This window comes from Chrysemys picta, chromosome 5, assembly GCF_011386835.1.
Source record: "Chrysemys picta bellii isolate R12L10 chromosome 5, ASM1138683v2, whole genome shotgun sequence".
In the NCBI taxonomy this organism is placed as follows: domain Eukaryota; kingdom Metazoa; phylum Chordata; order Testudines; family Emydidae; genus Chrysemys; species Chrysemys picta.
This window is the reverse complement of record NC_088795.1, coordinates 73573883-73599818: the sequence shown is the minus strand read 5'-3', so window position 1 is coordinate 73599818 and position 25936 is coordinate 73573883. Positions and strand designations below refer to the sequence as shown.

The 25936-nt window shown below is 44.2% G+C and overlaps 2 protein-coding genes across 6 annotated transcripts in view; one reads left to right on the top strand and one right to left on the bottom strand.

Annotated features, from left to right (window-relative positions):
• LOC101938927 (uncharacterized) overlaps window positions 1-7223 on the top strand; it is a 220700-nt gene extending 213477 nt beyond the window's left edge. The window contains exon 6 of the transcript XR_010601413.1: window positions 6229-7223. The gene's annotated coding sequence lies outside the window, so the exon portion shown is untranslated. The remainder of the gene's footprint in view (window positions 1-6228) is intronic.
• GALNTL6 (polypeptide N-acetylgalactosaminyltransferase like 6) overlaps window positions 1-25936 on the bottom strand; it is a 958556-nt gene that overhangs the window by 137001 nt on the left and 795619 nt on the right. The window lies entirely within an intron of this gene.

The window sequence follows — 25936 nt, the reverse complement described above, 5'->3', positions numbered from 1 at the left end:
AGACATGCCTTACAGCAGGGTAAGGGAATTCTTTAAAGGGTTCTGAGCCAGAGTTTTCTATGTGGTAATTTTAATCACCCTATAGCATTAAGAAATGAAACCGCTTTAATGCTGTTGAGAATTGCAAATTTCCATGGTAAATCAAGCCAAAGTTAGTTGGTATAGTGCTTCTGTGAAATTCTGAAAATTTACCACAACTCAATGGTCATTTCACCCCCCACTTCCACCTAGAAGTCTAGTTAAACTTATTGTTATTTTTTTTTATGATACTATTGCTTAGGAATCCCAGTCTAGGATCTGGGTCCCATTGTTAGGTACTGTACAGACAAGTAGTAAGATGACAGCCCTGGCCCCAGGGTGCCCACAACCTACATGTCAGACAGGATGAAGTAGACACATGGTGAGGCTAATATTAAAGATGAGGTAACAATAAGATAAACAGAATAGCTGTTAGACTCATCTTACTCCTAGGTGGACTAACAATTTCTATTTGAGGACAATGTAGAATGAACACCTTCTCTTTAATTGACACAACTGCACTAGTAAGCAGCACAAGCAAATAAATCATTCATGAGTCTGACCATCACAGGGGAGAAAGGAAAAGACAGAAAGGGCAGTTGGGATTTGGAATAAGAGAGGAAGAACAAGGCATTCTTCCTTGTCCTCTGCAGGATCCTGGTTTAAATCCTCCGAGATTAAACAAAATTTCTTCTTTTGATTAACCCTGAAATTGTCTCTTGCCTTGGTTAAGTACAAATAGACACCCAGTACAAAGGACTTCATTCATGTTTTGGTAAACCAGAGTTTACCAAGCTTTTAAGAGGTGCCCCTCCCTTCAGGAAAATGAAACCAAATCACATCCTCTCTGCAGTGCTGCCATGCATTGTCAGTGGCCTAGCATCGTAATTTATACACTTTCCATCCCCGTTCCCCCACATCCTCCAAAAAAACAAAACACCGCCTCAACCAAACCAAACCCAAACACTTTGGGAAATGCTGATGCAGCTCTTCATATTATGCAGTGCTTCAGTGTAGGCACTATTTACGCTGACAGGGGGGGTTCTCCCATCAGCATAGGCAATCCGCGTCCCAGAAGCAGTAGTTAGGTCAATGGAAGAATTCTTCTGTTGACCTAGTGCTGTCTTCATGGGGACTTAGGTTGGCTTAATTATGCCACTCGGATGTAGATTTTTCACCCCCCCCGAGCAACATAATTACGCTGACCTAATTTTTTAGTGTAGACCAGGCCTAGGTCAACAGAAGAATTCTTCTGACAATCTAGCACTGTCTACACCAGGGTTAGGTTGGCACAGCTATGTCTCTCAATCCTCACCCCTGCCAACCTAAGTTCCTAGTATAGATCAGCCGTATAGTACTTCTCCTTTCTTACCTCATTTGCTAAGCAGTGAAAATGTTGGTGTTTATAGTATCTCCATTGACATCCGAGTTAGCAACCATTGAAATGAAACCTCAGAGCTAGGGTTTTAGGCTCCCTGCAAACTCATTCAAGCATCTCTGCATCAGTTGTGCTCTTCATATTTTGAAGGTTTTTTTCCCCACAAACATAACAGCCTGAGTGAAAGTGAAAGCTGAGACTGGAGAGATCTCCATGGAGAAGTCCCCATTCTCCCAACTAGCCCTTCATGCCTAGCAGGGACCACATCCCACACTTCGGGAAACATTGTGTTAAATAACTCCGCACACCTTTGAATATTAGGATCCAGTCTTCCTAAGTTAGTTTTATCCTTTTGAATAAGCCCATTTTTTGTCCTGTGACTTAGTAGTTTTATTAGGTTTTTAGAATGGCACAAAGAACACAAAAGAGTCAACTATACAAACAACATTTGTACTATTTACATAGTATTCTAAGTATGGCTTCACTTAGATTTGTACCTACAAAGTCATCCTACTTACTCAGAAAGTGAAATTACTGAATGTCAGCGAATACTCATTTTTAAAGAAATCAGTTTGACTGATGCCATCAAAACACCAGAGCTCTTTCAAAAATTCGAGAAAATGTCTAGACTGAGTAACCCCTGAGCAAATTAGGAAATTAAATCCATGTAAGCAATATTCTAATCCTAAACTTTGATACAGAAGAGAGTATCAATAACTACATCTAATACATGTCTAATTTTGAAATTTTACAAAGATGAAATATTTAGTATGTAATCCATAATCTCTTTACTACAAAAGCTGCATGCAGAACCCAGTTTCAACAATCTACTATAATATGGTTCAGAGAATGAAGATTTCTCAAAACAAAAAAAATCGGGTTCACAGATAATAATGCTCCTCAAGTTAAATCAGTATGAAAGTGCTTCCATACTGCATTTCCATTTTAAATGTATGTCTCAGGACACTCAGTTCCAGTCCTGCCAATCTCAGACACAATGAGACCTAACACAACAGATGGCCCTCACTGGGCCAATATTTTCTAAGGTTATATAAATGCTAAATATAAAACCTTGATGGTCAGTCACCGACATATAAGCAACCAATGCACTTCTCAGAATGTTGGCAAGACCGTTGACAAATCATGCTGCTGTTTCTGCAAGAGCCGCACTTAGTGGTTTGTTTTCAAGAATTGCCCCCACATAAAACACCTCACAACCTAGTGGTCATGAAGGTCAGTTCCTAGAAGAAAGGCAAAACTGTGAAAGCCCCTGTGTCTAAGGATCATTGAAAACTAGATAGTACAAGCATTTGCGAATATGCTGTAGGGAATAACCCTGTTTTAGCAAAATCTCATCTAGTAGGTCTTTTCTGTTACTAATTTCTATGAGTTTTGGCTTTTAACATCACATTTCTCCAGAATATCAAAATAAACTGCCCCTTTACCACAGGACTCCAGTTTGAGTTTCCCTTCATAGCAAAAGGGCAGGGGGAAATCTGATTTTTACCACACACATCTCAATTTAATTTTTATCACCAGCCTGATAGACTATTCGATTGCTGTAGATATCATCTTCCAAGAAAACCTCCTGTATACACATGCCCTCTGCATTATCCATATACATTGAGAAGCCAGTAAGCTGCATCTCCAAATACACACACACACACACACCCTTCAGTGTCAAGGCAAAACCATAATTTCAGGAGAAATTCTCTAAAGAAATTCCAATGTGATGTGCAAAATAGAAAACAAAATGAAATGAAAGGCCTTTAAATCTCCGAGACAACACATTCAGGCCATTTATTGCCAGCAGAATCAGTTCAAGCAAGCTTGCCATGACAATAAAACACTGAGGTAGGATGGCTTCATTTATATGCAGCAATATTACATAAATTTCACTTTCAGAGGCAGGCATGAGAGAGACACGAATATTTAAATTCTTCACTGAGCAATAAATGGGGCACCTCAGATGTAAAAAAAAGTCAGCACTCCTGTCACTAAAAATAGGGGGAAGATGCCTAATTCGTAATTTAAAAAGAAAAGATATAATTCTTTCTTTCTTTCACAGTGTTGATTAAATGAGGTAATAAATCATATGTCTGATACATGCCAGGCATCTGCCAGGGCAGGAGTTGGCGCAGAAGGTGACAAATAAAGAGTCATGCAGGAGCAAGAGTTTTATAGGCTGTCACTAGTATGACAAGTGATGATAAAGGGCAGCATTATGTCTCCACTGTTGATAGTCTATAAACAAATTCTCTATTGTAATTCTTTTGTGTGGGCTCTTTATCTTCATTTAAAACCTGGAGGAGTTTTTCTAAAAGAGCAGCGAAGAGAAAATTGTTTTGTCCTAGTAATTAAAGGTCTGCTCAAGCAGAATACCCAATTGCTAATTCAGTGTCCAAAAGTATACACTTTGAATTGATAGGGATGACAGAGGAGGAACTTTTTTTTTTTTTTTAATGGACTTGTTGTTCTTCCCTCTTTGTGTGGCTAAAAGGTGTATGCTTTTTATTGATTCCTCCTGGTGGCAGATGTGCTAGGTGAGCAGAACCTTCTTCACCAAGACCCCCTACACTTTTTAAGGCCCGGCTTGACAAAGCCCTGGCTGGGATGATTTAGCTGGGAATTGGTCCTGCTTTGAGCAGGGGGTTGGACTAGATGACCTCTTGAGGTCCCTTCCAACTCTGATATTCTATGATTCTATGATTCTATGATTCCCAGGAAAAGCATGGAGAGATTTTAGAAAAGACACCAAAGCTACAGATCTTACAGTACATTCTTCTTTCCCAGACTTAGGGACTAGTGTGGCTACAGTGCAGACACATGATGAGGCCAAGAAAAGAGGAAGTTACTCACCTTGTGGACTAGATGTGCTTGTGTCCCTGTGCTTCTGATCAGAGAACTTTGGTAACAGTGTCTGTTTGGCCTGCACATGCGCTGTCCCCCCACCTTGTGCTCTACCATGAGGCTAACTAGCACTGCACCAGTTAACCACCCTCGGTTCCTTCTCTACTGCAGAGTCATTGACAAGAACTCCAAAGTAGAGGGGAGGAGGGTGGGTTGTGGAGCACCCATAGGGACACACGTCTCAAAGAACCATTGTTACTGCAAAGTAACTCCCTCTTTTTCTTTGAGTAGTGCCCCTATGGGTGCTCCACTGTAGATAACTTCCAAGCAGTGTTCCCAATGGAGGGCTGAGGCTTTGGAGTCAAGTCTGTTATGGATGATAATACTGAAGTGCCAAAGTTGGCGTTGAACGCAGAGTCGCCTGTAACCACATAGTGTTCTGTGAAAGTATGTACAGATGCCCAGATGGCTGCTCTGCAGATTTCCAAAATAGGGATATTCTTGAGGAAGGCAACTGAAGCAGAAATTGACCTTGTGGCGTGTGTATGGATTTCAGATAGAAGAATGACCCTGAAAATCTCGTAGAATTGTTTAATGCAGCTCAAGAGTCTCTGTGCAGACATTGCTGTACCTTTTGATCTGTCCGCAATGGAAAGGAAATGCTTAGGAGAGTTTCTAAAGGTCTTTGTCCTGTCCAGGTAAAAGGCCAGAGCCCTTCAAACATCTAATGTGTATAGAATAGCCTCCCTGTTATATCAGTGAGGCTTAGGGTAAAAAGCTTATTATACCCTCGAGGAGTTGCTTTGTAGTTGCGTGCAAGAACACTGAGTATCCCTCTATTTGTTGATGGAAGGATGTTATGGCTGCTAGATGTACTTTGAATAAATTAAGATATAGTCCTGATTTCTTGATAGTCAGCCTATAGTCTAGGACAGAGGTGGGCAAACCACGGCCCGCAGGCCACATCTGGCCCGCGGGACCCTCCTGCCTGCCCCTGAGCTCCTGCCCTGGGAGACTAGCCCCCGGCCCCTCCCCCCCCCCCAGCTCTCCCTTCCCTGCATCCTCAGTTCACTCCGCCACCGGGGCTGTGAGCTCCCTGGGCAGCACAGCTGCAGAGCCCAGCCTGACCCGGTGCTCTGTGCTGCGCGGTGGCGTGGCTGGCTCCAGCCGGGTGGTGTGGCAACCTGTCCTGGTGCTTTGGGCAGTGCGGCTGTAGCGCCACCAGCGCTCCAGGCAATGTGGTAAGGGGGCAGAGAGAGGGGGGGTTGGATAGAGGGCAGGGGAGTTCGGGGTGGTGGTCGGGGGGCAGGGGTGTGGATAGGGGGTGGTGTGATCAGAGGGTGGGGAGCAGGGGGGTTGAATGTGGGCAGGGGTTCCAGGGGGCAGTCAGGAATGACTAGGGGTTGGATGGGGCAGCGGGGGGCAGTCAGGGAGAAAGTGTGGTTGGATGGGGCAGGGGTCCCGGATTTGGGGGGGGGGGTGAGGTCAGGGGGTGAGAAGCAGGAGGGGTCGGATAGGGGGTGGGCCACGCCTGGCTGTTTGAGGAGGCACAGCCTCCGCTAACCGGCCCTCTGTACAATTTTGGAAACTTGATGCAGTTCTCAGGCTAAAAGTTTGGCCGTCCCTGGTCTATGATCATTGGGAGAGTAGCAGATGTCAGGGAAATTTGTCTAGAATTACACCAACCCTGAAACCTGGTCCACTTCTGCGGGTAAGTATGACTTTACTACACAGTGGGAAATTGGCTACAAACTTTCTGTACCTCCTCAGAGCAGGATCTTTCTGTGTTGGAACCATGAAGGAACCAGGCCTTCAGCCACAGTAGCCACAGGTTGTGGTTGTGGCTGAGTGCGCGTCCTTGGTTGTGAAGAAGGATCAGTGGACACTTCGCCAGCCGTGACAGGTAAGGTTACTATGTCTGTCTCGGCCAGGTGGGAGCAATCAGTATGATGTTTGCGCTCTCTCTTTTTATTTTTAAACAGGACTTTTGATAATAGAGGGATTGGGAGAAAGGCATATAGCAGGCCCTTGTCCTACAAGAGAAGGAGAGTGTCCCCTAAGGAGTGTAGTCCGAGGCCTGCCCAGGAGCAGTAGAATGGACATTTCTTGTTCAGGTAAGTGGTGAATAAGTCTATAATTGGTGTCCCCCACCATCTGAATATCTCATGAAGTACTGCTGAGTTCATCTCCCATTTGTGGTCATGTGGAACTTGTGGCTGAGACTGTCCACTGTTGTGTTCTGTACTCCTGGAAGGTAGGGTGCTGATATTGTGGCTCGGTGGGAAATGCACCAGTTCCACAGCTCTAGTGCTTCTGCACAGAGGGAGTGCGATTTGCCCCCCTCCCCGACGATATATGTAGTACATGCACCCTATGTTGTCTGCGATGACTCTTGTGTGTGTACACTTCTGATTAGCGGAAGTGAGCACAAGCATTCCTGACCGCTCTGAGTTTGAGGAGGTTGATGTGAAGAGACATCTCCATGAGGTTGTTGAGATGTGCACCCCAATCTCTGAGGGATGCATCGGTGGTGAGAAATAACAATGGGAAAGGTTGTGAGAAGGGGATCACCATGCAGACATTTGATGGGTCCTTCACCAGTCCAGGGAGTGTTTGACTTTGGTGGACCATGAGAGGTTTGTCTAGACTGTCTCTGTTTGGCCTGTCAACCAAGCCGAACCATGTCTGGAGCCACCTTGTGTAAAGCTTGGCATGAGTTATCATGAACATGCCCACAACCACGTGCCCCAGAAGTTAAAGACAGTGCTATTTGAGGGCTGGTTTGTACTGACTCTGAGCATGGACAATTTGTGGAACCTGTGCTGTGGAAGGAGCACCCTTGCCTGTAATGAGTCAAGATCAGCTCCTATGATCTGTAGGTGGCATACAGGGGTTAACATCAATTTTTGGATGTTGATCTGTAGGCCCAGCTCCATGAACAAGTCTATAGTTGTTTGGGTGACTCGAAGGACATCAATGAATGAGCGGGCTCTGAGGAGACAATCATCCGGGGGGGGGGGGGGGGGGGGGGGGGGAGGGGAGATCATAATCCCCTGCAGGGCCGGCTCCAGGCACCAGCTAAGGAAGCGGGTGCTTGGGGCAGCCAATACAAAGGGGCGGCATGTCCGGGTCTTTGGCAGCGGGTCCCTCAGTCCCTCTCTTCCTCTTTGAGCTGCTGCCGAAGTGCCGCCGAAGAGGAAGAGAGGGAGTGAAGGCCCTGCCGCTGAACTGCCACTGAAGAATGGAGCGACGCGATTGAGCTGCCGCCGAAGTGCCGCCGATCTGCTTCCCACCCCTCCCCCGCCGCTTGGGATGGCAGAAAACCTGGAGCCGGCCCTGATCCCCTGGGAGCATGTTAGAGAGGACCTTGGAGAATACTCTCAGAACGGATGAGATGCCAAAGGGGAGTACTCTATACTAGTAAGTGTCCTGGCCCAGGGTAAATCTGGGGAGTTGTCCATGGGAGTAAGCATCCTGCAGGTCGAGGGCTGAGAACCAATCTCCCTGTTCCAAAGATGGAATAATCATTGCTAGTGTGACTATTTTGAATTTTTGACCCTTGACAAATTTATTCAGTGCTCAGAGGTCCAGTATGGGTCTTCAACTTCCCTTCTTCTTGGGTATCAGGAAATAATGAGAGTAAAAACCTATCCCTCATAGATGGTGAGGATCAGGTCTATGGCTCCTAAGCAAAGAAGGTGATCTATTTCTTGTTGCAACACACTCTCATGAGAAGTGTCCCTGAAGAGGGAAGGGGAAGGGTGTTGAGGGGGAGGGAGGTGAAGTGGATGGAGTACCCATTGCAGAGGATTTCCAGAATCTATTTGTTGGATGTTATTCATTCCCAGATGTTGTGGAATGAAGCAAAGCAGCACCCAAATGGATACAATGGGTTGATCAGCTGCAGTTAGTGTTGAGAGGAGTGGTCACTTGGTACCCCGACCAAGATGTCAAAACTGATGTTTTGAGGTGAATGGTTGCGAAGAGGAAGACTGCGGGCCTGGTGGTTTGCGTTTTGAAAACCTTGATTTTTTTCCTTTGAGGCTTATAATAGCACTGAATTAGAGTGTGTGGCATGCAGGATTTATGCTGAGATTGAGGACTAAATTTTCTGTTTTGTCCAGGTATATAAATCCCTAATGACTAAGAGTAGCTCTGGAATCTTTGAGTGTATAGAGGGATGCATCAGTCTTCTTGGCAAACAATTTGGCATCCTTGAATGGAGGTCCTTTACAGTAATCTTCACTTCCTTAGGGAAGCTGGACAGGTGCAACCATGACACTCACTGCATAACAGCTGTGGAGATGGATAGGGCTGCTGCGTCGACTGCATAAAGTGCTGACTGGAGTGCTGTCTTGGCCACCAGTTGTCCTTCATTAACAATGGCACGAAACTGTTCTCAGTGTGACTTTGGGAGCTGATCAATAAATGTGTTGAGCTTAGAGTAACTGATGTACAGTAGCTGTATTTTGCTGACAGAGCCTGAGAATTTCCAATTCTAAATTGCAGTGAGACAGATGAATAGGTCTTTTTCCCACATAGGTCAAGGTGCTTCCAACCCCTGTCATAGTGGGTGGACTTCACCCAGTGTTGGCAACCTCGGGAGTTCAGTGCATCCATAACTATCAAATTAGGGAGGGGATGGGAAAAAAGAAATTCCATATCCTTGGCCGGGACATAATATTTCTTATTGATCCATTTTAAGGAAGGCGTGACTGATGCTGGAGTTGGCTTGGTTGGGTCCAGAAGGGCCTATTTGCTGGGAGGAGCTCTTCTGGAGGAAAAGGAGTACAAGATGTCCATGAGTTAATGATAGGTGTCTTACCTCTCAATAGGTATCTGCAAAGTGTCTGCCACCCATTTTGCCAAATCTTGAAATACCCTGAAGTTGTCTGCTAGAGACGGCAGAGAAGGCATCACTGCCTTGTCTGGAGAGGAGGAAGAAATGCTGGTCTATGGTGGGACCTCCTCCTCAAATCCGATTAGTGGTGCTAGAACTAGGGGTGCTCCTGCACCCCTTGGCTTGAAGCAACAACGACCACCACCAATACATGGTTTCCATCATCAGCATGCCCCCTGTAAAAATTGTTCCACCACCCCTGAATCTGACCTCATGTTCTTCCATGATCTTTTTGAGAGGTTCAGAGGCTCTGGATACTGTGGCTGAGGGAGAGCACCTAAATGGCTCATGGTGGGCCTCACTAGATGTTCGGTGTGGAGTCTGTACACTGCCCAGGATCCCAGTAGGGCCACTGGGGTGGTGGACGGGGTCATGGTGGTTGGGCTCATGGCTGGCCATACCACGATGGTTGAGGAGCAGAGGAAGGGTATGACTGAGGGGACCCAGATTGGTAGTGGGCACTATAAGGGATGGGAGACAACCTCCTCTTGTTTGCTCTCCAATTCTCCACTAGTGGAGATTCCTGTGTCCAACATAAACTCGGTCGGTACGAGGGCTGCAGTACCGAGCAGGGGAGACTCTGGTATCTCAGCTATCGCGAGGTCCCTTGAGTGTCTGATCCCTTGTGCTGCTGTCATACTCGGTACCGATGGCGGTTGTTGGTGCTAGCTCAATGGTATTGAGGGGATCAGATCTGGTACATGCTGAGCACTCTGAGGCTGGAGGGCATGTTGTTGATGGTGCTGATGTTAATGCCTGTACTGGCAGCATCTTCCCAGAGGTGGTGCAGTCTCTATCCTTACCTTTCCTTGTCGGTACTGTTGCTTCGGTACCTATGCCCATCACGTCCTTAGGTGCATCAATGGTACCTGTGCACCAGAACCTCGTGAGCTATGGGTGCCATGTTTGGATGGCCTTAGTGCCCTTGGAGCTCATGACACTGAATGTGCCGGAGATATTTTTGACTAGCCTGGAGCCCACTCTAAGGACTCATGGCTCTCTTTTTTAAAGCCTTACATGAGGCTGTTTTCTTCGACTCATAAACCTTAGATGTTGACCTTAGATGTGGGAAGATTCACACCATCTGGGTGACTCCTGGCCTGGGTCCAGGGGCAGCTGGAGGGCTATCTTCATGAGGAGGAGTTTTAGTCTTAGTCCTTCTGAGATCTGGACTTTAATAGTTGGCAAAGACCACACTTTTGGAAAATGCGTTTTTCCCTGAAACAACAGATGTAGCAGGAACATCTGCCTGCTACTGGGATGGCCTCTTTGCATGAGAGGCACCTCTTAAATCCCAGTGAAGCGGGCATACTTTGCACTAGGGAAAACCCCAGACAAAGGGAAAAAAGGTTCATTTTTTTTTAAAGAAAAAAACTAGAGGAACTCCAAGGCTATGTCTACACTACAGCTTGTCAGCAGAACTTATGCCATTCAGGGATGTGAATAAACCATCCTCATGAGCAACATAAGTTACAATGATGTAAGTGCTGGTGTGAACAATGCTATGTTGGTGGGAGACCTCCCACCACCATAGCTTCTGCTGCTTGTGGAGGTGCTTTTATTATGCCGAAGGGAGAGGTCCCATCAGCCACAGAGTGTCTTCACAGACATGCTGCAGCATTGTATGTGTAGACATGTCCTCAGACTAAGAAAGTTATTAACTATTTGAATTCCAGTAGGAATAACGATCCGATGAACAGACTGCTAATGGCTCCGTCTCTCGCTGGGGCAGTTGAGAAGGAACTGAGGTGGGCTCACCAGCGCAGCACTGGTTAGCCTCGTGGCAGAGCATGAGTGGGGGGCAGTGCATGTGCGAGCCTAACAGACACGGCTACCAAAGTTCTCTAATCAGCAGCGCAGGGATGCAAGCACACCTACAGTGGAGCAGCAACAGGGGCACTACTTGAAGAAGTAAAGGCGCTAGAGAGATACCCGAGAAATTAAGCCCCCTGGCTCTGCCAGTCATACACATGGCATATTGTCTGTGATCTACTCAGCTTCTCCCCCACCAAACCTCTCTCCAAGACAGCACAGCCAGCTCCCACATTTCCTGTCATGGTATTATTGACAACTGGGTCACCAGCAGTGTTCATCTCACCTGAGGGCAACCATCGTGCTGGGAGGATTATTTAATGCTTCTCTGCACAACATTAGCTAACTCTGTTAATATGTTGATTTTATTTTAGTTGGAGAAGTATAATTTGAACTGATTTGACATTCATTGGGTGTGTTAAATGCATGTTGAGCCAGGGAACCCCACTGTGTTGTAAAGTCTATGTTGGCCTATATACACCACCTGCTCCCCCTCTAAACAGAGGAGCATGTTGGGGGGCACATAGGGACATGACTGTGTGTGTGGTGCTCTGCTGATTTTGAGTCAGAAAATTAATCCCTAGGGGACTGTTCCAGTAGGTGCAAGTTAGAGCAGTCTAATGGCTGCTCTAACTTGAATTGAGGACTGTTTCAGCCCTTGACCAACCCTAGGATCAGGGAGGCAGAAAGGTGCCTTGAAGACACCTTTTTCTCTTCCATTAGCTGCAAAGTTTGTGAGCTCAGAGCAGTTAAAGACAGAGTTCAATACACACAGTAAGGATTGTATACATTTACATAATTTATTGAGCTCCTGTTACTGAAAAGAGAATTGGAATACTATGAAAAACATAATATAACAGCTAAAATCCTGTTTTACAAGCCGAAGTTAAATACAGAAATCAACAACTGTTCATTACATTTTAAACCCTTTTAGAAAGGTTACAAAGGGAATGTAAGCTGTTCTTCACTGAAAGTTTATTTCATGTCATACCTGTAATGAGAAACCTTGCCATTTTGTACTACCCATTTCTGCTCATTGTGCTGACTGGCAGTCTTATTTCATTGGTGTTCATGACTGACAGCAAATATGTCCCCAAAAAGAAAGACAGTGATGGGAAGAGAAATACTTGGAAAAATTGATTTAGCTTGTACTTTGTTACAATAACTTAGCAACATTCAAGCATATTATCCTTTAGTATATACCCTTAGTCCTGTTTGTATCTATGCTTAGGGAAAGTCTTTGAGAATGACTGGGAAAATCCTCTCACCTTCTTTACTTTAAGCTTGCCTCTACCTTTCGCTGTGTATTTCCTGTTATGTATAGCAAACTACAAGCTATCTTTCTAAAGAGAGATAGTATATAAATATAAAATATTCTTCTAGTTCTGTTCATCCAGAAAGATACAAAATTCCCTAACTACTGGTATACAAAGGAATCATTTTTCTCACAATAGCAATGGTAAATTGTGAAATGCAGCCACCTCTACTCAGAATGAGGCACACAGCAACACTGCAAAATCACCTAGAACAGGACGTTGAGAATAAACTAACTGACAATTGTCTTTGCAATTAAGCATAACAATTACCTTAATTAGATTACGGGCAGGAGACCAGGACTAACCAGTGGTTGAAGCAGATCGGAACAGGATGTGGAGTTCTCACCACATAAGCCAGGGGGAAAGGAGAAGTGTGCTCCACTCTGTTCCAGTGGTGCTAGAACAATTTTTATAGTATGGGTAATGAAGGCAGGAAACCATGTATTTGGGTTACTACTTCTACTTCAAGCCAGAGGGTGTGGTAGCACCCCTAGTTCTAGCACCTATGCTCTGTGTCCCTCCATGTTTTAACTTCTGGGGCTAATACCCCCTGTGACACAGGCAAAACAGGCACCAGCTCTGGCTAAGGCTGTAGGAGTCAGTTGAGTACTGACAGATGCATAGCTGGAAGCCAGACCTGTTCACCTGTATATTAGTATTGTTCAAGATAGGTCTGAGACTTGTAAGAATGTGTTTAGGGTTTAGATTCTATAAAATGCTTGTAAATTGCTGCACGCAATATTACTTGTACTGTCTGAACCCCATGCTATAAAGGTAATATGAAAATTTTGCATTATAGTTGTAAAAATGCCTGCTCTGAACTTGTGAACTCAGACTGGAGGAGTGGTTCCCCCCACCCATCAAGAAGGACTATCAAAACTAAATTGGCCATTGTAGGACAAAAACTTTGTTGATTGCTCCATCCACCCCTGAAGAAGTTACATGCAGGTGCAATCGTCACACAGGTTTGAATTCTGAGGGAAGGACATATAAAGATGCTCACAAGAAGAAATAGTTCTTTCTTTGTTGTTTGGACTCTTAGCTGCAGCCCTTGTAAGAAACAAGCAGGGTCAACCTGGGTTATCCTGAAAAGACATTCAGTGGACAGATTACTACAGCTTTGTCACCTTTTGGAACCTAGGATTGTAACTCATTTGTGCATATATGTTGCCTGCTTTAACCTGTAAATAACTCATTTATTTTCTTAATTAATAAATCCTTAGTTAGTTTACTATAAGATTGGTTACCAGCATTGTCTTTGATGTGAGATCGAAGGTACAAATTGACCTGGAGTAAGGGACGGTCTCTTGGGACTGTGAGCAACCTGAATATTTTGTGATCTTTGGCTTAAGTGGCCATTTATCACTAAGTCCAGCTTGCCTCAGTGGCAATATAGACTGGAGCGCCCAAGGGGACTGTCTGACTCCATAGTAAGATTGGTACAGTGATCCAGGAGTTCACATTGGTTACTGGGTTGGTGAAATCTAATTATAGAATGTACCACCAGTTTGGGGTATCTGTTCTGCTCTTTGACACTGTGCCCTGAGGTTGGCACTCTCAGCATGACACCCCCAATAGGTGTAAGAATAGTACTGAAGACAAATGTATGGAAGCCCATTCAGCAATCATGGGTCTGCTGTGTGAGTGGCTGGTCCCCTAATTTACATGGGCTGCTAATTGCTTCAAAAGCCCTTGTGTCAGCTGGGAATCAGCAGGGCTTACAGAAACTCTGTCTGTTTGCCTTGTCCCATGGCCATGACCCTTATGCCTCCACAAGGAGGGAAGTAGAATAGAAGGTGTTATGTTGGCTTTGTGTTGCTAAAGGATCCCCCTGTACCAGGAAATCATTCCAGGGCAGACTGCACTGGCTTTCAGATTTCCTTACACTAGTAGTGAAACAAAAGTGTCCCCCTAAGTCAGTGGAGGATCTGGGCTAATATACGGTTACAAGGAAAACTATATGTTAAGTGTGCCGTAACAAATAAATCTAAGGCTGCCCTACAGATAGTTCTTCTGGGCATAATTATACAGTACAAACCTGTCAAATAGATGACCTTGTTGCATTAAAATTTGATTCTTTTAACAATTCTGTTCATTACACAGGTATTTATACAGTAAACTGTCTCCAAGGAATGTAAGTCTGAGGTTTCTCCTAGGATACAACTAAATGAGGATACTGAGGACTGAAATAGAGAAAGCATCATTTTCTTTGATAGCAGTAAATTAGTCATAAATGCCATCCTTGTATTATCAGTGTAACATGACTGACTAAACTGCATCATGACAGCATTAATTGTTAACAATTATAAACTATACTTGACAATAACATGTCAACAAGGACAATTTCTACATATTTATAACACAGTGAAAAGTCTTGAAGATTTGAGACCTGTCATTACACTGACATTTTCTCTGTGTTGCCTGAAACTATCTGACATATTTTTAGTTCTTCCTCCAAAATATACCACTGGCTTCTATACTAGGCACTGTCATCTTAGAAAATTGTTTTCTCCAGCATTGCTCTTTTTAACCCCTCAAAAGCCCTAGACACAGTTTGCAGGAGAACTTTTGCATAAAGGATAGGAACACAGGTACTTTCAAGGGTGAAAGGAGGTCATGCAGTTTATGTAATCCCTGCACCCTTTTTTTAAAAATTAGTGCTAGATTCTGATTCCTTTACTCTCACTGAACAACACCCTAGGTGCTACTAAACATGGATAAAGGTATCAGAATTCAGCTCTTAATATTCCACCTTGCAATGTATTCTGCTAACTTTCTGCCTAACAATAGACACATATGCTGCCATTTTTGTTGTCCATTCTATATACTAATCATAGTGAGGCAAAACCTTAAGTCCTTATTCAGCCTTTAGTCCTTTTACTCAGGCAACATTTCAGTAGAAGTTTTTCCTGAGTAAGGATTGGCTGTCTATGAGCAAGGAAATTCCTTATATGTTCTCTTTGAGCCCAGAACTGCCTGAGGTTCAGTTTAACCCTCCCCACCTGTCAATCCTTGTTCTAGAGCAGGGATACTCAGACTGAGGCTCAGGAGCCACAAGTGACTCTTTAATAAGTCTCTTGCAGCTCTTTGCAGCACATGATATTAAAACACTGTGTGATTTAATTATTAATCAAAGTTATTAACCAGTCAGGATGCTTTTACTATGTTATTAACCAATTGTAGAATACTTGGTCAGGCATTTTGCTGTGAGTATATATAATAATAAATGAAACAATGAATTCACATTACTGTGGCTCTTTTGGGTAATGCTGATCGCTAATTTGGCTCCTGAACCACTGACATCGAAGTATCACTGTTCTAGAGTTTGACATCAGGTCAAGAAGTTGCTTTGGCTTTACAATGACATAACAAAATGTGTTTCCTTCTAAGGTAGTTTCTAATGTAGGGTCCAATGCTGCATGGAGCTGATCCCCTGCTCAAGATACTGTATAACTTCAACAGATCACAATCTGAGGATGCATAATACCTTGCAGCATGGACTCACCACCGCACTGCACGGCACCCTGAATTTCTAACCAATATAAATCCTAGAACTAAACACCAATTTTCAAGGATATTTAAGTTTACGGATATGTTGCATCTTTCTTATTTCTTCAATATCTTTCCTAAAATATAGCTCCCACATTTGGGAACAACACTTTGGTGGCCAGAAGGGGCACAAGCTTTGAGAAATTGTGCTAATTTCTTTTATTTCTGAATCCAAGCACCTCATTAACTTTCTAGATTGCTTCCTGCTACTGTCCTGACTTTCTCTCTCTCTCGTTTGTTGGCGTTCTAAGCCTTTCTTGATTAACTTTTTGCCATATGGGATTGTTCAGGGATGGTGCATTCCCTCTTCTGATACTTGGACTCAGTTCTCATCAGCTAATGTTCTTACAATGTTGTGAGTGCATTAGTTAGTTGTTTGCTTGCGCACCCAGTCTGTAGTGATCTTTCCATACCCTGTCACTTTCTTTTTTTGTGATGGCTGAACTTCCCACCATCCTGATTTCTCCCCCCTAAGCTTTCCCCTGCTTCTTCCCCGCAATTTGAAAATGTTAACTCTGCTTTAGGTATTGCCTTTCAAGTTACTGCTATATAATGAACCACAATGAAAGTAGCAGAGGCATGGGACACAGTGGGTTAATGTTCCTGAGAAAGTCTTTAGAAATCCACAACTGATGGCATTCCTCTAAAAACCTGCTCTAACTGTAACACAGGAAAATGATCTGCTCAAGATTAATTCAAGCAATTTTTCTTTGGTCATTTGCAGTGAAGAATTTGCCTTCTAGGCTGGGTATTTACGGGGGTTATATAGCTACAGAGCTAAACTGTTGTTCAAGATCAATGCTCTATTTGAGAAGAGGGAAAGGAAGCAAATAGCTATATAGAAGTATCTGTTTCTCAATTCACAAACTAATCTGCCATGATGTTGCTTCATGACATAATGAGGCAAACACGGATGCATAATTAGGCATCAAGTAATGACAGTACGAGCAGTTAATCAAACAATAATTCCATAGTTTTTCCATGGATGGATGCTCAGCTCTTTTTTGAGAAAACAAGTGAGCTGCTGGGTAAATCAAGCTTGGGAAAAAAGAGACATTAAGTATTTTTTCGTCTTTAGGATCTTTTCTTTCTTGTTTATCCAGCTGAACCAACCTGTCTTTTCATATTTCTCAGTTGCCAATATTGTTTTGGAGTGTCACTGATGTTCTTCATTCCTCCCTTTAGTCTGGCAGGGACCCTCATTAAGGATAGGAATTTGAGAAGCAGAAAAACATTGAATGTTAATTTAACGGCTGAGGTCTGAAGTTTAAAAAAAAAATTAACTACAGGGTCCAGTTCTGCTCCAAGTGAAGTAAACAGAAGTTTGCTGCTGACAAAACGAAACAAGATCAGACCCACAGTCATAATTTTCTAAATTTGTATATAACTTTTTAAAAATAAAAAGCCCCAGGAGATTGCATCAGGCTTTAGTCTTCGTCTTTTTTGCCATGTCCAAGTGCATAGAGCGTTAGAGTACTATCCGCTGGTTTTTATTTTATTTGGTGCAAAGGAAATTTTACTTTTAAATAGATTTACTAAAGAGCTTAGGCACTGAAAGTAGGGAGTAAGACTTGCATAGAAGCTTATTTTAAATTCCTATAGGTAGGTGTCTCTACCCTCCCTCTAGAATAGGTCTAAAAAAAATGGATGGCTTCGGCCAAACCAAAACCCTACATCCAAACACCACAAACATTTCTCAGGTCTGACCTTTGCTCTGAACTTTGTACTACCCCAGACTTTTCAAAAACTTCCACTAATAAAAGTTTCAGGGAGCTGTGCTGGGAATTGATTGTTAAAGGGCAATGCAGCTTCAACACAAATGTGGATGCTTGGCTAAACAGCAACCAGCAGAGCATGGCTAGCATGGACATGTTGCACTATTGGTTCTTACACCAGTACTGAGCCACTGGCTTCAATTACCCAAACTAGGAACAGCTCGTGTTCCCAGGACTATACAATAAATACTGCACCTTTGTGAGAATCTTGTACTCACCTGTATATAGCCCCATAAATCACAAAAAAGATATTTACAATCTTATGTTACTGAACCTCCATAAAGCAATCCTATGCACCTCAATACTAAAAGAGTACGGCCAAACTGGAGAGTTCAGAGAACATCCACAAAAATGATTGGGGCCTGAAAGGACTGACTTAAGAGAAAATGTTAAAAGAGGCAAATGTGGTATTGTTTGGTAACTGACTGCAAAGGGAGGACATGATAATTGTTTACAAACTTTTGAAGGATGTAAAACATGGAAACCAAAATGGAGAGAAATTATTTATGATGGTACCTGGCAGCATAAGTAGAAATGAAAAGATGACATTAACAAAGGGGAAAAACAAAGGAAAGACCTCTGGACCCATTAGACTACATAACCTGTCAAAATATTAGAAAAGTGTTGGAAACACCATCACTTGGGATATTTGAAACTAAACTTAACAAAACACTAGCAAATGTGCCAGAGAACAATCCTTCATCGCCAGAGGGATGGACTAGATGATAAACATCTCTTCTTTTAATGATTCTGTGAACCTTTAAAGGTTAAGTGACATGCAGTAAGTATCAGCATTTACCACCTTTCCTTCCTGAAGGCCTGGACTGGGTCATAAAAGATTCAAATATATAATCGCAGTTTAATTTCTGCTGGAGATTTGTCCACAAAACATGGCATTTTAAAAATCTTTGCTCAGAACTGGGCCAGCCTGGGTTAGTATGGATAACACATTGAGAGAACTGAAAGGGGTAGCACACATCATCCCTGTTTCTGGATACTAGAGCTAAAGTCCTTCATAGATTCTAAGGCTAGAAGGGACCATAGTGATCATCTAGTCTGACCTATTGCATAGCACAGGCCATAGAACTTCCCCAAAATAATTCCTAGCAGAGTTTTTAGAAAAATAGCCAATCGTAATTTAAAAATTCAGTGATGGAGAATCCACCGTGCCCCTTTGTAAATTGTTCCAATGGTTAATTATTCTCACCATTAAAAATGTACACTTTATTTCCCATCTGAATTTTTACAGCTACAGCTTCCAGCTATTGGATTGTATTATACCTTTTTCTGCTAGAGTGAAGAACCTATTAAATATTTGTTCCCCATGTAGGTACTTATAGACTAGGGGTTTTCAAACTTCCAGGTCACTCATTAAAAAAATGCTGAATAGTATAGGTCGAAGAACCAATCCCTGTGGGACCCCACTGGAATCAATGACAATTCCCCATTTACAGTTACATTTTGAGACCTATCAGTTAGCCAGCTTGTAATCCATTAAATGTGTGCCATGTAAATTCTATATTGTTATAGCTTTTTAAATCAAATGTGATGCTGGGTGATCTCCTCAGCCAGCTCTTTTAAAACTCTTGAACGCAAGTTATCTGGACCTGCTGATTTAAAAATGTGCAACTTTAGTAGCTTCTGTTCAACATCCTCCAGAGATATTGGTGGAATGGAAAGAGTTCTCTCCGGCTGATGAGACTGCATCACCTGTTTTTTCTCTTAAATATATAACAGAAATATTACTAAGAACCTCTGTCTTTACTGCATTATTATTGATAATACTACCATTTCTATGTATTAATGAACTATTGCCAGGATTCTTTTGCTTCTAATACATTTAAAAAACTTATTGTCCTTAACCCTGCTGGCCATAGAGCTCTCCTTCTGTCCCTTGGCTTCCCTTATCAATTTTCTACAATTTCTAACTTCTGGTTTATATTAATTACTATCAACTTCCCCTCTCTTCCATATTTGTTGTATATTATTTTTTACAGCTGCCTTCACTTCCCCTCTAAACCGGGTTAGTTTAACTAGCGCAGCCTTTTTCATGGGATTGTGGCTTTTGAGGCATCTAGTAAAGCGTTCTTAAATGATCCCCAATTATCATTAATATTTTTATGATTAATGTCTTTCTCCCAGCTGATCTGGCTCAGAATTCTTCTCAGCTTTGTGAAATTGGCCCTTTTAAAGCAAATATATATATTTATATTGCTTTAAAAGGTCCACATTTTATTTATATCTATCTCTCTCTCTCACTAGTCATGATCACTTGTATTTAAGTTACCATTAGTTTTTAGTTCTATGATCACTTCCTGTTTATCTGTCAAGATGAGGTCTAATATATAACTCCCCCATGGGCTGCAACACCGAGTTAGGAAATTGTCATCTATAATGTATAGAAATTCTAAGGATGTCTTACTATTGGCAGTGAGAGACCTCCAGTATATGTATCACTCAAATTGAAATCTCCAATGATCCCCAATGATCACAGGCTTTCCCTCCCTGCTGTTCTATAAATTGTAGATAGGTGCATAAGGAAATGGTCATCCTATTCCCTAGTGTAATTTGGTGGTCTATCGCAGACATGAGGTGGTACCCCATTTTATGCTTTAATTGTTAGGACTTTGATCCACAAGGATTCCAGATTCTGAGTCACGAATAACTCAGAAGAAAATAAACAGCTAATGCCATTATTGACAAAGTGTCATTTCCCCTCCCCTTCTGCCCACTCAATCAGTCCTAAATAGGTTATAATTGATTTTAACATTCCAATTGTGGGAATTATCCGACCAGGTTTTAGTAATACCAATTAGATAGAATTTATGCTCAGAAATGAGCAATTCCAATTCCTCTTGTTTGTTACCCAGGCTCCTAGCATTAGGCCGTTCAAGAATTTCTTCTCTTCATATCCTTTGATTCCTTGATTAATTTTGTTCTCAACATCTCAAATTTGTGCTGAGTGCTCCCATCGTCCCTATTTTTACCCTCTCCTTTTGTTGTTAGTTTTACCCTCTATCCAGCCTGTCCCCAAGGAGATTGGTCCCCCTTCTACCGAGGTGGAAGCCATCCAAATTATACAGATCCTTCTCCCCATAGAAGATGGGCCAATGTTTCACAACACCTAAGCCCTGCACCTTATACCACTTAGCCAGTGATTCACTTCCAGAATCTTCTGCCTTCCGTCTTCCTTTGCTTGTGGACAGGAAGGATCTCAGAGGATTGCTTGGATATTCTTCTTCAGCATGCTTCCGAGTTCCCTGATAGCCCACAACACAGTGTCATTAGTGCCAACATGAGCTATCACCAATGGATCCTTGCCAGTAGAACTTCAGACGCCTATCCAATCTTAGAGTGACATCTCTTGTCCCTGCTCTGGGAAGACAGCACACTGTCCTGTTGTCCGCCTGTCCCTTGCAGAATGTTCTTTGAATTCTTCTGAATATTGACTCTCTACTAAGTATCATCTGTCTACCGTGACAATTGGAGAACTCTTTGCATGTAAGCTTGATTTTCTTACAGGTTGGTCTAAGCTGTCGTCCACATGTGTCCTGTACATCTCAAGATCCAACAGGGCCAAGGGAAAGGTATCTTCCATAGCTTTCACCCTGAGGACCTGATATCAATTTCAAACTTCTAGCTATGTGGAATTCCTGTTAGTTCTCCTTTCTCTGATGACCACAGTATGCCTATCATCATATGTCTCCAGCCACGTAGAATACTGCCATGACCTCTTGCTTCTGATGGTTATGAAGTGCCAGACCTCCTCTCTGATTTCCTTTCTCACAGATTTATTTGTGATCAGCTCCATTCTTACTTGAACCTAAGGTACAGATAACTTCCCGAACCTGGATGTCTAGAAACTCCTCAGCTTCTCTGAGTCTTAGCAGAATCTCAACTTGCCCCTCCAGTCCAAGAATCTTTTCTTTCAGCACAGCCACCAACATGCACTTCATACAGAGAAAGTCCCTTCTGACTTCAGGCAGGAAAGAACATGGGGCATCCAGTGCAGGTCACCACTTCTGTTCCACCTCTGCCCATCTTGATATCACATGTAGTGCAGAACATGGAAAGGAAGCCTCTCACATTCCCTCTCTCAACTCCCTCTGAAACTCCCATTAGCTGCTTTTGTTCACTCCTCCCATTTGCTTAGCAAGTGACTTTTTATACTAAGTCTTCGCTACTTAGTTCAGCTCAGGTCTGCCCCTCACCACCAGGCAGTGATTAACCACTCAGACTTTAAACAGTATTTGGTCCTGCCATGAGGGCAGGGGACTGGACTCGATGACCTCTCAAGGTCCCTTCCAGTCCTAAAATCTACGAATCTATAAACAGCTGGGTAATCGAAGGTTAGTGCTTTGTGGCTGATAGAAAGGCACTGATCAAAGTTACAAGGACTAGAGCCTTGTAATCTTTAACAAGGCAAGGCACTGATCAAAGGTCCAAGGGCTTTTTCAGGACAGTGTCATGGAGGGCCACCCCTGTTGGCCCAGTGCAGGGTTGGTACCCCCGTCACTGTCTTCGGGACTCCCTATGGAGTCAGGTAATTGCAACAAGGAGGGCCCAGGACCCCTGGTGGGGCTGAACAATCAGTCCATAGCCTCTAAGTGGGGCAGAACAAACAGTAGTCACACCTAGGCCTGGTCTACACTACGACTTTAATTCGGATTTATCAGCTTTAATTCGAATTTACCCTGCAACCGTCCACACAACGACGCTATTTATTTCGATGTAAAGGGCCCTTTAAATCGATTTCTGTACTCCACCCCGACGAGCGGAGTAGCGCCAAAATCGATTTTAACATTTCGAATTAGGGATAGTGTGGCCGCAATTCGATGGTATTGGCCTCCGGGAGCTATCCCACAGTGCATCATTGTGACTGCTCTGGACAGCAATCTAAACTCGGATGCACTGGCCAGGTAGACAGGAAAAGCCCCGCGAACATTTGAATTTCATTTCCTGTTTGCCCAGCGTGGAGAGCACAGGTGACCACAGATAGCTCATCAGCACAGGTAACCACGCAGGCTGATAATCGAAAAAGAGCACCAGCATGGACCGTACGGGAGGTACTGGATCTGATCGCTGTATGGGGAGAGGATTCAGTGCTTGCAGAACTTTGTTCTAAAAGACAAAATGCCAAAACTTTTGAAAAAATCTCCATGATGGAGAGAGGCCACAATAGGGACTCAGATCAGTGCCGCGTGAAAGTCAAGGAGCTCAGACAAGCCTATCAAAAAACAAAGGAGGCAAACGGTCGCTCCGGGTCAGAGCCGCTTCTACGCCGAGCTGCATGCAATTCTAGGGGGGGCTGCCACCACTACCCCACCTGTGATCGTGGATTCCGGGTCAGGGATAGTCTCATCAGCTACACCTGAGGATTCTGCCGATGGGGGAGAGGAGGAGGAGGAGGAGGATGAACTTGCAGAGAGCACACAGCACTCCGTTCTCCCCAACAGCCAGGATCTTTTTCTCACCCTGACTGAAGTACCCTCCCAACCCTCCCAAGCCAGTACCCAAGACTCTGACCCCATGGAAGGGACCTCAGGTGAGTTAACCTTTTAAAATATAAAACTTGTTTTAAAAGCAAACGGTTTTTTAATGATTACTTTGCCCTGAGGACTTGGAATGCATTCGCGGTCAGTTCAGCTACTGGAAAAGTCTGTTAACGTGTCTGGGGATGGAGCGGAAATCCTTCAGGGACATCTCCATGAAGCTCTCCTGGAGGTACTCCAAAAGCCTTGCCACAAGGTTTCTGGGCAGTGCAGCCTTATTCCGTCCTCCATGGTAGGACACTTGACCACGCCATGCTTGCAGCAAGTAATCTGGTATCATTGCCTGACAAAGCCTGGCAGCGTATGGTCCCGGTGTTTGCTGGCATTCAAGCAACATCCGTTCTTTATCTTGTTGTGTAATCCTCAGGAGAGTGATATCACTCATGGTAACCTGGTTGAAATACGGGAACTTAAGTAAGGGGACAGAGGTGGCCGTTCCTACTGGGCTGTTTGCCTGTGGCGGAAAATAAATCCTTCCCTGCAGTTAGCCAAGCGCAGATGGGAAATTGGCCCTGAGCTTTTCGCGTTTGGCTAGCAGGGATCTGCCCTGTTACTAGCCACGCGGTGGGGGGAGGGGTACCATGATCATCCCAGAGAATTCATGGCGGGAGGGGGGCGGCGGCGAGGGGGGGGTGGTTAGTTTGGTTCCTGCAGGGATCTTCCCTGATACCAGCCACGCGGTGGGGGGGAGGGGTACAGCGATCATCCCAGAGAATTCATGGCGGGAGGGGGGGTGGGGTGGTTAGTTTGTTTTCTGCTGCTGCTGAATGTTAACAGAAAAACCGCAGCACTCTACAGGCTATGCTTGGTATGTGGGAAAGGAGGGCGCAGAAGCTGTAAGACAATGGCTTACCATGGCCGCATGCAAGCCGAATTCTGTTGCCCAGACCTGTGATCTCTAGCAGCAAAGCCACAGGCACTCAGCATTAAGAGGCAAAATGCGACCTTGCACAGAAATCACATGTGCTATGTAATGTGAATAGTGTTGGTCACCGTGAAAGAGTATAAGCATTGTTCTGCAAAATGTATCTTTTTAAACAATTCTCTCTTTTTTCCCCTCCCTACAGCAGCTGCAAATTCCTCAAGCCTTCCTCCTCCATCCCGAAGGCTATCACAGATAAGGCGTCGTAAGAAGAGAACGCGAGACGAGATGTTTTCTGAAATTATGGAATCCAGCCGCAGTGACAGAGCTCATCTGAATGAGTGGAAGGAAACAGTTTCAAAGTATAGGAAAGAAGCCAGTGAACGTGAGGACAGGAGGGACCAACGTGAGGACAGGAGAGACGCTTGAGATGAGAGGTGGCGGCAGGAAGATCAGAGGAGGCAGGATGCAACGCTGTGGCTGCTGCGTGAGCAAACAGACATGCTCCGGCATCTGGTGGAGCTTCAGGAACGGCTACAGCCCCTGTTCCACCCTCCCCCATCCCCATGTTCCGTATCCTCCTCACCCAGACGTGTGAGAACGCGGGGGGGGGGAGGCTCCGTACACCTTCCCATTCCACCCCAGTAGACAGCCCAAGCAAATGGCTGTCATTTTTTTAACCTTTTCTTAGTGGCTTTTTCCTTCCCAGCAATCCTCCTCCCAAATACCACCCGGGTTCCCTCCCTCTTTTTCTAATCTATTAATAAAGAATAAATGATTTTTAAATGATAGTGACTTTATTTGGTTTGAAAGAAAGCTGGGGGAAGGTGGGTTCCTTACAGAAAATCAGTTAATAAAGGGGGCGGGTTTTCATGAAGGAGAAACAAACATATTTCACACTGCAGCCAGGCCAGTCATGAAACTGGTTTTCAAAGCTTCTCTGATGCACAGCGCTTCCTGGTGTGCTCTTCTAATCGCCCTGGTGTCTGGCTGCGCGTAATCAGCAGCCAGGTGATTTGCCTCAGCCTCCCACCCCGCCATAAAGGTCTCCCCCTTACTTTCACAGAGATTGTGGAGCACGCAGCAAACAGAAATAACAATGGGGAGATTTCTTTGGCTGAGATCTGAGCGAGTCAATAATGATCGCCAGCGACCTTTTAAACGGCCAAATGCACATTCTACCACCATTCTGCACTTGCTTAGCCTGTAGTTAAACAGCTCCTGACTCCTGTCCAGGCTGCCTGTGTATGGCTTCATGAGCCATGGCATTAAGGGGTAAGCTGGGTCCCCAAGAATAACTATTGGCATTTCAACATCCCCAACGGTTATTTTCTGGTCCGGAAAGTAAGTCCCTTGCTGCAGCCCTTTAAACAGAGTAGTGTTCCTGAAGATGCGAGCGTCATGAACTCTTCCCGCCCAGCCCGTGTTGATGTTGGTGAAACGTCCCTTGTGATCCACAAGTGCTTGCAGCACCATTGAAAAACCAAAAGTACATTGAAAAGCACCATTGTACTCGGTGGCTTGGTGCTCCGGTGCCAAGATAGGGATATGGGTTCCGTCTATCGCCCCACCACAGTTAGGGAATCCCATTGCAGCAAAACCATCCACTATGGCCTGCACATTTCCCAGAGTCACTAACTTTCGTAGCAGCACCTGAGTGATTGCTTTGGCTACTTGCATCACAGCAGCCCCCACAGTAGATTTGCCCACTCCAAATTGATTCCCGACTGACCGGTAGCTGTCTGGCCTTGCAAGCTTCCACAGGGCTATCACCACGCGCTTCTCAACTGTGAGGGCTGCTCTCATCTTGGTATTTTGATGTCCCCTGCCCTGAAACACCAGGTCACAAAGTTCCATGAAAGTGCCCTTATGCATGCGAAAGTTCCGCAGCCACTGGGAATCATCCCACACCTGCAACACTATG